The sequence below is a fragment of the Oncorhynchus masou genome, chromosome 23, assembly GCF_036934945.1.
Source record: "Oncorhynchus masou masou isolate Uvic2021 chromosome 23, UVic_Omas_1.1, whole genome shotgun sequence".
Lineage (NCBI taxonomy): Eukaryota > Metazoa > Chordata > Actinopteri > Salmoniformes > Salmonidae > Oncorhynchus > Oncorhynchus masou.
Genome location: NC_088234.1, coordinates 42,940,713 through 42,955,881, shown reverse-complemented (window position 1 = coordinate 42,955,881; position 15,169 = coordinate 42,940,713). Strand labels below are relative to the sequence as shown.

The following is a 15,169-nucleotide window of genomic DNA, read 5'->3' as shown; positions in this document are numbered from 1 at the left end:
TGTCTTACTGTGCACCAAATCTAGTGTTCTTGTATGTCACATTGTAATGTCTAATTTAAAGACAACACGTTGCATGAATAAGAATCAAATCAAATAACTAAAGTAAGTGTTTTGTTGAAAACAATGTACTGTACTGGTTTTCATACTGTAAATTAACTTGCAGCCTTGAGTCACTTCCATATTGTGGTGGTGAATAAAACCAAAATGAATATAGAACTGTTGTTTCCGAAAAGGTTTATAATTCATGTTGTTGTATTGTACTGGAACAAATAACAACAAACTATAATTTAATGGATTCAAATAAGAAAAACAGTTACAATAGGATTCTAATCGGGGTGACAAAAACCTATAAGATCCAATTGGATTCTTTTTGATTTCCAATAGGAAAAAAGTTGTCTAAAAGGATTCTGATAGAGGTGACACAAAATCCTATAGGATTCTATGGAATAATTCACTAATTTTAATCATTCACATCATTTTGGGACTATGGCAAAAAGCACTTAGTGCTCACATTGGTGGTGGCGACAGGCATATTCTCTCGTCTGCACACAGTTGTTGTCATTCCAGTGTCTGTCATGGAACATATCCACACAGTTCTCTCCTCCCACGAACCCAGGGTTGAAGGCTTTGTTGGGTTCATTGGGTGTCCCGTTTAGGAAATCCAAGGACTGCATGTCTGTCCAACTCCAACCAACTGGAAACTTCACTAATACAATAATAAACACTTTTATTCATTTTTAATTAGTTTTATGTTTGAGATACACAAGGTGTACACCGTCCAAAGAAATACATACTTGGGGTATTGTGTGTAGGCCAGTGACACAACATCTAAATGTAATCCATTTTAAATCAGGCTGTAACATAACAAAATGTTATATGAATACTTGCTGGGTATATGAATACTTTCTGAAGGCACTGTAGAGCCTCCTCCTATTTGTACTGGACTCGTCAAACCAACCAAATCCTCCTATCTTAATCCTACCCCTCAGATGTCCACAGACTAACCCATCTTTCCCAGTACACTACCATTTTACTATTTCCTTTTGCTATACATCCTTCTATTTTACTGTGATGTCTTACGAGGGTCTTGAACCTCTCTATTTGTACCATCTCAACAACGATTGCCCTAAAAAAAAAAAACTTTATGTAAGAGTACAATCATATTTCCCATTGATTGATCGTGTTTTTTTTCAGGTCTCTTAACAGTACTATTTGTAGGTCCATTTCAACACAGACATTATGACTCAAAAACCACTCCTGGAACTCAAAAAAATTGGTCTTTCCTCTATCAGTACTTTGAAGTTTAGCGGTGCCCTTGCTTGTGAAAGATGGCATTTTTGTCCTCGTGGACTGTTTTTGTTGTGCTATCTATAAATCTATTTCCTTGCGTTCCTAGCTCTCTCGTTCCTCAGGTGGTGTTTCCGTCCTCTCTGCCCTGTTCTAAGTGGTTTATCATGAATATTTAATAGACATGCACGCCAAGCCCCTCTATATTCTCTGTGCATTTTCACACAGACGCCTCTGTTAGCGAGGGTGGAGCAGAGAGTGAATGCCTCTCGGTCCGCAAATGGCTGCAGTTCAGTACGCTTTGTGCAGGCCTTTAAAGGTTGACTACACTTCCGGATTTGGCCTCGTTAGATTTGGGTAATGAAGAAATGGTTGGTTTTGGGGTGTGGTTTGATGTGGGTGTCTCGTGTGTTTATAGGTGGGAAGAGTTAGCCAAATAATTTCACTAAGTAGCTTTAGCAGGCTGGTGTGTGACCGTGGCGAAGTTGGTTTGATGTTGGATAGTCTATCTCTAGGGTTAGTTAGGGGGACCGTCAATAAATGACACAATATTGTAATGTTGCACATCTTTTAATTTTCTCATTAAATTAAAGTTATTGAAATTTGGAGCTATTGACATTTATATTGCCCCATGTACATTTTTATTTTTTTTACTAGGCAAGTCAGTTAAGAACAAGTTCTTATTTTAAATGATGGCCTAGGAACAGTGGGTTAACTGCCTCTTCAGGGGCAGAACACCAGATTTTGTACCTTGTCAGCTCAGGGATTTGAACTTGCAACCTTTCGGTTACTAGTCCAATGCTCTAACCACTAGGCTACCCTGCCGCCCCATTGTGTAAATTACCAATGGTCTCTAACTAGCCCCATATGGGTATCCTATGGTACATTGTACCATAAACCACTGTGAAATATATTTTCTATAACCAAAAATATAGCATTTTCAGATCTACCCCTTCTTAGACTTTCTTTCAATGAGAATGACAGCTATAACTCAGATTTCTATGTGAATTTGGTCGGGTTGCCAAAAAGTTACATATTCCAGCTTCACAGCGATTATATTATATTACTGTTGCCTCCCGTTTAAGTTAATTGTGATGGTAATGACGTTGTTCTTATAAAAGTATTCAATAAAAAGTGTTGACAGTGCTGAGTAAGAACTTAAACATATAAACAGCAGCTCTGTGCTGTATTCGTTGACAGTCTCTCTCTAGTCATAGTTTTAGACGTTGTGAAATCTCACAGTGTCAACTTTGCTGTAGCTTTTTTGATGCCTGCTACGTTATTGCAGACAAGGTCATCGGAGCCATCCGATTGGCCAGCGGTCGGCCTATAGTGCACTTGATTTTCTCTCCGGGCCCGCCGGGAAGGCAGAATTTGTACCTTCAGTGAACCACTGAAACCTTGTTTTTGTCAAATACTATATCTGTCTGGGCTTCTTAACAACTGCACCCCGGGCGCTGATGACGTGGATGTCGATTAAGGCACCCCCCCCTGATTCAGAGGGGTTTGGTTAAATGTTGAAGACGCATTTTGGTTGAATGCATTCAGTTGTGCAACTGATTAGCTATCCCCTTTCCCTTCCCTTTCTTGCGTCAATTTGCAGAGTACAAATGATTTATAATTATGTTCCGGCCCCCTGACCATCCGCTTAAAGAAAAGTCTGGCTAATGACCCCTGCTATATACAGTCGCGGGAGATTGTGACTGAAGCTACTATGGTCTGTTTCACTCTCCCTCGCCATCTCCCAATGCTTTTATCCAGTGCCCTTAGTGAAGGTTTGAAAAGTGACAGGTTCATCTTTAAACTAGTGCCCTTTCCAGTATTAATCTCCCAAGCACAGGGGAAATGGTTCTTGGAATTCATCCCTTTTTTTCTGCAAAAGATATCATCCCAAAATGCTACTTTAGGGTCCATAAAATCCAGGGACTCAGAAGTCAGGCTTATCTATTAACCTGTATGATAACCCTTCCAAAGCCTTAGGCCTTATACCCTTATCACACTTGACATTGACCCATAGTAGCAAGACCACAACTGGAGGGATGTCTACTACCTGTGGCTATGATGGTTTGTTGTGAGAGATGAATCTAGACTGTGTGTTATTGTTATGCAGCTTGAAGTGGTTTGTTGTTGTTGTTGGTCTATAGTGTATTTGCTCGCCAAGAAGCCACACTTCTCAGTGCCCAGTACTGAATCATGTCAAGCCGCTAGCTTTCTCTGGAAAATACTTGTTAGCGCACTTGTTATCATTGGGTGTCAAAAGCTGTGTTATAATTAATGTTGTGGTTTCAAAGGACACCCTGATCAGTTTTGCTTTATGAGATGATAATGAGTTCGTGACCATTGGGGGAACGACAATCTTGCAAATCACACAGTGCCCTCGAAGATCAAAGAATGTGGCCAAACGAAGTGCAAGTGTGGACCGTTTGAAAATATTAAGCAAGGTAAATACAATGATACTCTCTGGTCTGTGATCCCTACCTCCTCGCTTAACCATTGAGCAAATACCAAGGTTATTTACACTGTCATAAATCTGCTGAGGTGCAGGCAGTCTAATCTTTGGAAGCATGTTTTGTTTTCCCGACATTGATTTGAGACGTGGTAAAACACCGCGATTAAAAGCCTGCAGTGTGCTGCTTCTGTTGCAGGGTGTGATCACAGTAGGAAACAAATTAACTCCCTCCCAGGCTCAGCACTGCCGGGGCCTCAGCACACATGCAGCACCACTTACTCAGTGTGCAGTCGGCTCTGTGTATGTCCCCCTCTCAAATTTCAAACAATTCCAAACCACATCACACGTTGCTCAACCATCAACACTTTGTGATTTGGTCTTAGTAAATGCAATTGACTAATTGAATTGTTCCATGCCCCTCAGTGTAAGCCTTACAATTATAGGAAAATCAAGTAGGTTTCGCAAGGATACTGATTTGCAATAATAAAGCCAGCTTCTTTTGAGGAAACCGTTTTATGGTCACAGAGTGTACTACCTCCCTAGTCCTGTTGGGCGGCGACATGTGCAGATGTGCTCAGCTGTCAGCCAGGGCCTATTTGAAGCTCTGCTAATACCCACAAGAACTCCAGATAAATGTCTGTTTTGCTTCCAAAGTCAATGTTAGTCGATATGAAATATGTTATTTTGGTTAGCTGTGCATAGTAACTCGATGTTATAGGATAGCAGAGGGTTTGCGATGTTTGAAGAGAAGTGGCTGGAAACCATGGAGCCGTGCCTATCTGAATGTTTGTAATAGTTCACATTCTGATCTTTACCCTACTTGGTCCCCATGATTGGAGCGCATCAATTTAAGTTATTTTGGTTTCTGCACGTTTATAATAATACAGTTAAATTTCTCTCGTGTACGGCTGGCTCCATTCTATAATGGTGCTTTTTGAATTGGACCTCAGAGAAATACCCCAACTGTCTGTGGTCAGAGAGCAAAATGAAAGCTAGGGTTGTTCACCAAGTTCAACCAACCAATCAGAACAACTCACAAATCCAATGAGAAACGGATCTAACCCCTTGTTCAAACAAGAAAGAGAAATTACAACATTTAAGCCATTTCAGGAAAACATAACATTTAAAATTGTCATGTCAGCCTATGTTTGTGTGTGTGCGTGTGTGTGTGTGTGTGTGCGTGTGCGTATGCATGCGTGGACATACTGTAATGTGCATGCTCCTCTCGCAGTTAATGCTAATCAGAGAAACACAGAGAGCTATGACATAGACCATTTGCTCAAGCCCAGTGAGACAATATTCAATTTGTCTGTTCCCCTGAAAGCACCTCATCCTAGGAGAACATAATTGATCATGGAAATATAAAGTTGGAAAGACACTAGAATTTGGTTATGCACTGTTTACGTAATGTACAATTATGTTTTGCCTCTCATTTCCTGGACGTTGTGCAGAGGCCTGAGAGAGGCATGTGGGGCTGCTTTCCTCTGCCTACACAGCGCAGGACACGCTCGAGTTTGCACAAACAGAGCCTGCCTGTACCTCAGATATGGGCTCTGCCCATACAGGGAGGATGGGGAACACGGAGGAGAGATGTGACAGTACACAGTGCTCTTAACCACATGAGTACAGAGTGCATACTAGTTTTCTGTTCAAAGCAAGGTGAGCAACCTTTGTTTGGTTGTCGAGTCAAGCCATTTGGAGGTTTGCAAAAAATACTTTTTGAATGAGCTTCTGCTTTTGAAAGTCACATCTGTGTTTTCAGGTTTAGATTATTTGATCAAATAGTCTCTCACACAGCCCCAATTGACTCTGTAACCTTGTGACTGTTTAGATTTTCCTCCCTACATCGCTTTATATCAGATGGAATCTAAACTGACAGAGCCCCAATAGGATATTGATGTCTAAAACAACAATAAAAGTTCTTATGAACGGTTGCTTACTCAGTTTTAGGCTCCCCTCGGCGTTGTATTAGTGTTGCAGTATTTTCCTCGCTGAGCTTAGATATAGGCAATTCCAGAGTAGTGACTGACCAGCTCAAATCGGTCTTGTGTAGCAAAATTTGAAATTGGGTTTTTTGACATTGGATAAAAGTAGAGACTCAGAGCTATGAAAATGGTATATCAAACACTGCAATTGAGGAACAATGGGAAAGTAATTCTGTTTTGAAAGTTGATCAACTTTTAAATTCACTTTTGAGAAAAGGGCCTTGAAAGTTGTGGTACCTGAAGGAGTGCTCTCCTTTGTCCACACCCATTCAGCATTGTCCACAACCATTCAGCATTGTCCACAACCATTCAGCATTGTCCACACCCATTCAGCATTGTCCACACCCTCTCAAGCCAGCCCCACCCTTCTCTTTAAAGGATTCACATGTGAGGTCAGGTGCAAAACAGTAAGTAGTGTAGTAAAGATTAAGACTAAAAGTGGTAGTAGACTACATTAAGGAACAATTCCATGTAAACATAGTGTCCAGATAAAAAATGTTATAAATATTAGACACTTACCCAGACACACTTGTTTAAATTGATGGGTCATGCGGAAAAAGTACTAAATTATCATAGAGTAAAAGTATAAATAATTTCAAATTCCTTATATTAAACCAGACGGCACATTTTATTTTTAATGTTTTGACGATAGCATAGGGCACACTCCAACAATTTACGAACTAAGCATTTGGGTTTAGTGAGTCAACCAGATCAGAGGCAGTAGGGATGACTTCTTGATAAGTGTGTGAGTTGGAAAATTTCTGTCAAAATGTTACAAGTACTTTTGGGTGTCAAGGAAAATGTATTGAGTAAAAAGTACTTAATTTTATTTATGAATGTAGTGAAGTAAAAGTAGCCAAAAATATAAATTATTAATGTACAGATACCACAAAAAAACGACTTAAGTAGTACTTTAAAGTATTTTTAATTAAGTACTTTACACCACTGCCCAAATGCCTTCACACCAGTACATTAACATACTTTATGTATACTATTACACATGCACTCATCACATCGTATTCCATACATTAGTTAAGGCCATACAACCTGAGTTGAAACCTGAGTGAGGCACACATGTACAGTACATAAATATATGGCACATGCATCTGTTTATGTAGTGGACACTTGATATTGTTGTGGTATGTCAACAAAAAATCATACATCAATATATATATATTCTAAGTGGATGGTCTCTACCTTCTACAAAAGGTGTAAACAGTACAGCCAAATGGTTACTTGCATAGTAGCAATATCAGAAATAGATAGTGTCAATATAAACAACATACAGTATGTACAAGAACAATACCAATAACTATATCAGTGATAGACAAGGTGGTTATATGCATACAATCAGGTGTAAAGTGGCTGAGCAGCAGGATAACAAAATGGAGCAGCAATGTATGGCGAGTGTTAGGAGAGAGTCATTTGAATAGAGGCACTGCAGATAGTGCTGATGACTGGTCTGTCCAAACCATGCATGAACAAGGGAATCTATATTCGGAGAGCCTGTTTCTGTCCTGCCCTTGACTTTGGTGCAGGCCATGTGATGTCCATAACCTCTTCGTTGCAAAACTCCCTGATCTTGTCAAAAATAGTTTGTCTAGCTGTGTCCAGTCGGTGCTTTTACAGGCAGCCTGTCTATGGGAGGAAGGATGCGCAGCAGTTGAAACCTGGTCCCGGCAGTACGAAAGCTCCTTGGCGACAACACCAGGCTCCAGAGCATCGAAGCGATAAAACAGGGAATAACAAAAAAATCTGAAGACATTACAACTCTCCACAAGATCAATTCACCTCCCAAGTTTAGATAAGAATGAAAAATGAAAATGATTTTACCTGAAGTGCTGGTACTTTATGATCTGTGGCAGCGGCCTGAAGTATGGAATCAGGTGTTGTTGCCAGCCATAGTTTTCCACCAGCACAGTACCATCTTCCAGTCCAACCAGCTGTAGGATGTCGACCCGTCACAGTGCTATCCTTCACATCAGCAATCTCAGACAAAGTGTTCTCTCTGGTCTTTCTGAAGCACTGCTTGATGAGGCCGAAGTAGCAGTGGGTTGACCTGTGATCAGGAAGTGAAGACCCAGATTGTGGTGGAGCTTGTAAATGGTCCACCAGGCACAATACCAGAGCACAAACGTATTGTTTTGGCCACTGCAGTCATCACAATTCAGGTCCACTCGTGTTTTCCCAACTCCGTAGTTGGTCAAGAAATGGTGCATGGAATTGATGACTGGGCTGCTGCCTTTACTTGCTTGGGCCAGCTCTCTTTTTTGATGACTGGGGGATTAGAGTCAGACGTGTTCTACTGATTGATGCTGAAAGACAAATTCCAGATACAAATATTTTAGCATTATACAATAGATGCGAAACGTCATTGAGATATCACTACACAGTTCATACAGGGAATGTTAGCTACTGTAGCTAGCCAGCCATCTAACGTCAGCTGGCTAGCTAACAGCAAGCTTTAACTAGCAATACAAACCAGCCATCTAACGTCAGCTGGCTAGCTAACAGCAAGCTTTAACTAGCAATACAAACCAATTGTCATAGCTAGCTAAAGTTAACCAATAGGTTCAATGTTAGCTAACATTAGGCTGTAACTAGCCATGTGAAATGGCATTCTGAGAAAACTACACTAACGTTACTGTTAACGATATGCGCTGAGAGTCGGGAAGCAAGTTCAGGGAGTGAGTGTTTTAATAAAATAAACATAATCCAAAACAAGAAAAACTAACAGCACACAGACATGAAACAGAAACAATGACGCCTGGGGAAGGAACTAAAGGGAGTGACATATTTTGGGAACGTAATCAGGGAAGTGATGGAGTCCAGGTGAGTCTGACGACACGCAGGTGCCATCGCAGCGTAATTCTGTTACTGTGACCTGACTTGTGACATACACCTAGTTTCCTGAATCGGGTCAGTAACAGAATTACACTGAGACTCAGATTTTTCACTTTGAAATGTATGCCAAACAAAAAAACACTGATTTGGAAGGTTAACAAACTATACAACTATGCATAATACCCACTTTGAACAATTTACACAGGCTATCTCACAAAACACATTTATTGTAGGAACTGTGCAGATGCAAAGCTTGGTAACAGAATTATGGTAAACTCTCCCTCTGTATATGCAACAACATTTTCCAAAAAAAATGAAATAACTGCTCTGAATTAAGATTCAAAGATGTCTGAAGAAAAAGAAAGGGGGTTTCAGCTATTACATAACACTTTGGGTAAAATCTGTCTTCTCCAGCACTTGTTTTTCTTTGATGATTCCCCCCCCCCTCTCTCTCTCCAATGATTAAAAAAAATTGACAACCAATCAAAACAGTGTTCTATTGAAGTGTTCGATGGTTCTAGGTGCGTAAGGCACGGTAAGCCAGGATGCAGGCATTTGTGAGCATATTGGTGCATACATTAATTATAGGACGACTTGGGATAATGATGATCCAAGACAAACAGCGCATGAGAAGGCCTTATTTTCCGGTGGTAGGCCTATCTGTTAATGCCAATACATCCTGACAAAATACACACTGGCCTGCTAATGTGCTTTTCTGGACCTTGTAAACCATGTGTCAAACTCATCCATAGAGTGCCGAGGGTCTGCGCATTGTACTTGATTAAGGTCACTAATTAGTAAGGAACTCCCCTCACCTGGTTGTCTTGGTCTTAATTGAAATGATAAACCAGGGGCCTCCTGAGTGGCACAACAGTCTAAGGCACTGCATTGCTACAGACCTGGGTTCGAGGCCCTGGGCTGTATCAAAACTGGCAGTGATCAGGAGTCCCATAGGGCAGCACACAATTAGCCCAGCGTCGTCTGGGTTAGGGGAGGGTTTGGCCGGGGGGGGCTTTGCTTGGCTCATCACGCTTTCGTGGCGGGCCGGGCGCTTGCAGACGGACCTCGGTTGTCAGGTGAACAGTCTTTCCTCCCACACAGCTGGCTTCCAGGTTAAGCGGGCGGGTGTGAGCGATGACAAGAATGAAATTGGGGAGAAGGGGACAAAATAAAAAAGATAAACCAAAAACCCGCAGCCCTCTGTGGAATGAGCTTGACACCCGTGTTGTAAACTGTGGAGAAAAGATTGATTATTGATCCAAAATGGTTGCCTAATCAAGCCTAGGCTACATTATGAATATTTTTTTTGGAATGAAACATGCATTCAAAACACAGGGCTTTTTTTAGCAGGTTTTGAAATTACATTCACTGCAGTTTACCTCCTAGACTAGAATTATTTACTCCAATTCTTCTTCTTTTTTTAAGTCATAATTGCATTGTGTTGTTTTAGCCTAGGTATCATAATTTTCTTGTCCCTAAAAAGCTTAATCGATTGGGGAGACTTTAGAGCTGCGTGTCCACCGGGATGGAGCACAGCCTGGGGAACACACTATCCGAGGCGACCTGTCATTTCATAATCTGATTACAAAATAGTTTTTTCAGTGTGTAAACTCATTGGGAATGGGCTATTCACTGCGCTATTAGGCTTAATACTTACCTAATAAATGATGGGTTGCATAAGCTTCTAACTTAGGCTACACATCTGGAGTCTTTATGTCTTTATGGTTCCCTTTGTGCAATTACGCACCTGGCCTCTCTGCTGCGTCTCAGCTACAGTGCCTTGCCTAAGTATTCACCCCCTTTGCTATGAAGCCCCTAAATAAGATCTGGTGCAACCAATTACCTTCAGAAGTCAACAATAAGAACTACTAAAAGATAAGAATACCAACATAAAGTAAATGGCTCAGTAGAATGGAATAAACATTTTAGCAGAATACAGGAAGACACAATTTACAGTAGAATCCAATATGTACATGTGCATTGGGGAAGGGGGGCTGGGGAGCAGTGTATAAACTGAGCAGTATAATAGAAGTCTGGTAGCAGCAGTTGTGTGTGTGTGTGTGTGTGGGTGTGTGCATGAGTGCGTACATGTGCTGAAAATCGGAGCAGGTGGTCAGTCCAGTTCAAGTGTTCAGCAGTCCAATGGCTTGTAGATTGAAACTGTCTCTGAGCCTTGTGGTAACAGACCTCATGCTCCAATACCGTATGCCCAACAAGAAGGGAGAGAACATGTCGTGGCTGAGGTATGGGGTCCTTGATGATGCTGCGTGCCTTCCTCGTGTACCATTTTGAGTAGATGTCCTGGATTGGTGGGCTCATGGTCACAGTGATGTACTGAGCCATATTTACCACCTGCTGGAGGGACGTACCAGGCCGTGATACAACTGGTCAGAACACTCTCGAATGGTATAGCGTTAGTATTTGGGGAGGACCCAGGGCGGCATGCCAAATTTCTTCAGCCGTCTTATAAAGTAGAAACGCTGCTGTGCCCTCTGACAAGAGTGGAGGTGTTGCTTCAGTGGGTACCGCACAGCTGGATTTGCTTTGTAGTCTGTAATAGCCTGTAGTCCTTGCCACATGTGACTCTAGTCTGAGTTGTTGAACATAAATTGAAGTTTGAGCCTGTATTGTCTTCTTGTGACCCTAATGAATTTGCGGAGCTCGTATCTGCTTGCCTTGAACATGTTGAGCATCACCAAGTTATCTGGGTTTGTTCTGCTGACATTGATCGCTGCAGGGCTCTCAGCATTGTATGGATATCTCCATTCATCCAGGGTTTTTGGTTGGGGCATGTCCGGATTGTTATTGTGGGTACAACATCATCAACACATTTCCTAATGAAGCCTGGGACTGATGATGTATATTCCTCAATGTTGATTATTTACCTTTATTTAACCAGGCATGTCAGTTAAGAACAAATTCTTATTTTCAATAACTGCCTAGGAACAGTGGGTTAACTGCCTGTTCAGGGGCAGAACGACAGATTTGTACCTTGTCAGCTTGGGGGTTTTGAACTCACAAACTTCCGGTTACTAGTCCAACGCTCTAACCACTAGGCTACCCTGCCGCCCCACTAGGCTACCTTGATGGACGAGTCCTGGGTGGATGAATCTTTGAACAATATTCCAATCAGCAGAAATTCCAGCTTACTCTTGCTTGCTGAATTTAAAATCGGTGAGTTTGAAAGGGAGCGTGCGATGGTGTGATCACTTTGGATGATAACATTTTTGCACTGATGCAATGCAAATGGTTGCACAGGACAGACAGAGAGATGAGTGCAGCGAAGATCCAAACAAATTGATAATCATTCCTTTATTATTTTCCCCTAACCCTACCACCCCTCCACTAATTGGAATAAACTAATGGACAACAGCACTTAGGCTTCTACTTCCAGCTTATACATAATATATACATTTTACAGAAACAATGTATTTTACAGTAGTTATTATTTGTTTGTTTTTATTACCATCCTTCAGCTACCCTCAACCCCTCCAATCTATCTCTGAAGACCATCCAGTTTGATCTCTATTTGCCATATATATTTAACTGAGCTGTTTCACAAAAGTTCTGAACCTACAGTGTCTTCTGAAAGTATTCAGACCCCTTGACTTTTTCCACATTTTGTTAGATTACAGCCTTATTCTGAAATGTATTTAGAAAAATGTATCCTCATCAATCTACACACAATACCACATAATGAAAGAGTGAAAACAGGCTAAAAATGGGGGGGGGGGGAAATATCACATTTACATAAGTACTCAGACCCTTCACTCAGTACTTTGTTGAAGCACCTTTGACAGAGATTACAACCTTGAGTCTTCTTGGGCATGATGCAACAAGCTTAGCGCAACTGTATTTGCGGAGTTTATTCCATTCTTCTCTGCAGATCCTCTCAAGCTCTGTCAGGTTGGGTGGGGAGTGTTGCTGCACAGCTATTTTTAGGTCTCTCCAAAGATGTTAGATCGGGTTCAAGTCTGGGCTTTGACTTAGGGTCTTTGTCCTTTTGGAAGGTGAACCTTCACCCCAGTCTGAGTTCTCTGGAGCAGGTTTTCATCAATGATCTCTATGTACTTTGCTCCATTCATCTTTGCCGCGATCCTGACTAGTCTCCCAGTACCAACCGCTGAACAACATCCCCATAGCATAATTCTGCCACCACCATGCTTCACCGTAGGGATTGTGCCAGGTTTCCTGCTGACATAACGCATGGCATTCAGTCCAAAGAGTTCACGCTTGGTTTCATCAGACCAGAGTCTTCAGATGCCCTTTGGCGGGCTGTCATGTGCCTTCTACTGAGGAGTGTCTTCCGTTTGGCCACTTTATCATAAAGGCGTGATTAGTGGAGTGCTGCAGAGATGGTTGTCCTTCTGGAAGGTTCTCCACAGAGGAACTCGATCAGCTTCTTGGTCACCTCTCTGACCAAGGCCCTTCTCCCCCGATTGCTCATTTTTGCCAGGTGGCCAGCTCTAGGAAGAGTCTAGGGTGTTCCAAACTTATGTAAATAAGATATTTAAGTTTTTTATATTTAATACATTTGCAGAGATATCTGAAAACCTGTTTTCACTTTGTCATTATGGGGTATTGTGTGTGAATTAATGATGACAATAAGAATACGGCTGTTAAGTAACAAATTCTGGAGAAAAGGAAGGGGTCTGAATACTTTCTGAATGCACCGTATATTTTCATCATAATTTGGACTGTATATATTAATGAGCCAAATCTGTTTATGGTCCAATAACATATTTAAGATAATCCGTCGACCTTGCGGCTCTGTTTGGACAATATGCACATTCGGATCAAAATTATTGTTCATTAGAATCATCACCCCTTTTCAATTTGTTTGCCCATGGGAGAAGTATATTCTGCCCCCCAGTCCTTATTCCACACAACTTCATCTTAAAGTGTTGAATGAGTTTCCTGTAAATAACAGATGTAACATTTCTTCTCTTTTAGACAGGTAAATACTGATAGTTTTTTCTTATTATCTGCTAAGCCTTGACAATTAAAACTGTCTATACTTAATTCATCCTTTACCATAATGAGATAAAAGTTTCAATTCTATTTATCATAATATATGTTTGTACATTTACTATTAAAAACTACCCTAATGATTGAGTGTCCATATAACTGTACCATGATATTTGCATTGCTACTAAGTAAACCTCCAATTGTTCTCCACTATTCCACCCGCTACAACATCCCCTGATCCGTGACCCATCCTTCACAGTGCCACCCACAGAACAGAAGCAGATCAACCGGCAAAAGTATTTCCAATGCCCCCACCTCGATTGTATTTTATATATATATATGAAATTGCTACATTTAAATACAAGTTTTATATTTCTTCTCATTACATATACATTGAAGTATTATTTGCAGTTGTCAGTATGACAATGAACACACCCTGACGCACTGAATGGTCTGTGTTACCACCTTATTAATAGGCCTACGTGGTACTGTAGTGTGCGTTGATTGACAGGTATAACCTACTGCAGAATGATAAACCGTCTGCTGGTGTGGAGGCTCGCCAACGTTTAGAGTTGTATGTATAATTGAACGTTATCGTTATGCTTTAGTTATCATCCTTGGTGTGGATGGCCCTTTGGAGTGGCCAATTTGGGTGGCTGAGCAATGTAATGGATCATCCGTGGTCACAAACAATAACGGCAATTTGATAGTCACACTGGATATCTCCATTGGGGAAGACTTGTTTACTGTTGCCTTGTTGGTAATGGGGAGAGGATGTCTTGGGGGTATGATCTTTGACCCTCTGTAACTTCATCACTCGTCATTATTCACGATTACAGCTACAATGGTCATTTACAAAATTAACAATGTCCACTGTCATGTTCTGACCTTAGTTCCTTTGTTATGTCTTTGTTTTAGTATGGTCAGGGCGTGAGTTGGGTGGGTTGTCTATGTTACGTTTTCTATGTTGTGTTTTTGCGTTTGGCCTGGTATGGTTCTCAATCAGAGGCAGGTGTCGTTAGTTGTCTCTGATTGAGAATCATACTTAGGTAGCCTTTTCCCTCTTATTGTTTCGTGGGTGTTTATTTTCCGTGTCAGTGTTTGTTTCCACACGGAACTGTTTCGGTTTTGTTTTGTCACGTTGTCGTTTATTGTTTTGTTCAGTGTTCTTATTAAAAACAAGATGAACACTTAACACGCTGCGTATTGGTCCGATCCTTGCTTCTCCTCCTCAGAAGAGGAAGAGGAAAGCCGTTACATACACTGTATTTCTGATCAATTTGATGTTATTTAATGGACAAAATATTTGCTTTTTTGTCATAAACAAGGACATTTATAAGTGACCCCAAACTTTTGAACAGTAGTCTCATTCATAAACAAAAATGTACTGTATATCAGTAAAAACAAGCATTTTAGTTATAAAATAAAATAAAGCGATCATTGAATTATTAGTTTAAACAGTAAATAGGCCTAAAATGTTCCATTTTGGAAATTGCATTCATGAATGAATGTGACTGTTTTTAGACCTTGATGTAATCAAGGCTTTACAAAAAAACTGCAAAAATGTTACAGCAGACTCTCAGGTATGCTTATAATGTATTTAGTGTTGCTTACATTTTTCCAAACTGTCCAAAAA

The 15,169-nt window shown here is 40.9% G+C and overlaps 1 protein-coding gene across 1 annotated transcript in view; it reads left to right on the top strand.

Annotated features, from left to right (window-relative positions):
* LOC135510870 (adhesion G protein-coupled receptor A3-like) overlaps positions 1-15,169 on the top strand; it is a 270,757-nt gene that overhangs the window by 21,554 nt on the left and 234,034 nt on the right. The window lies entirely within an intron of this gene.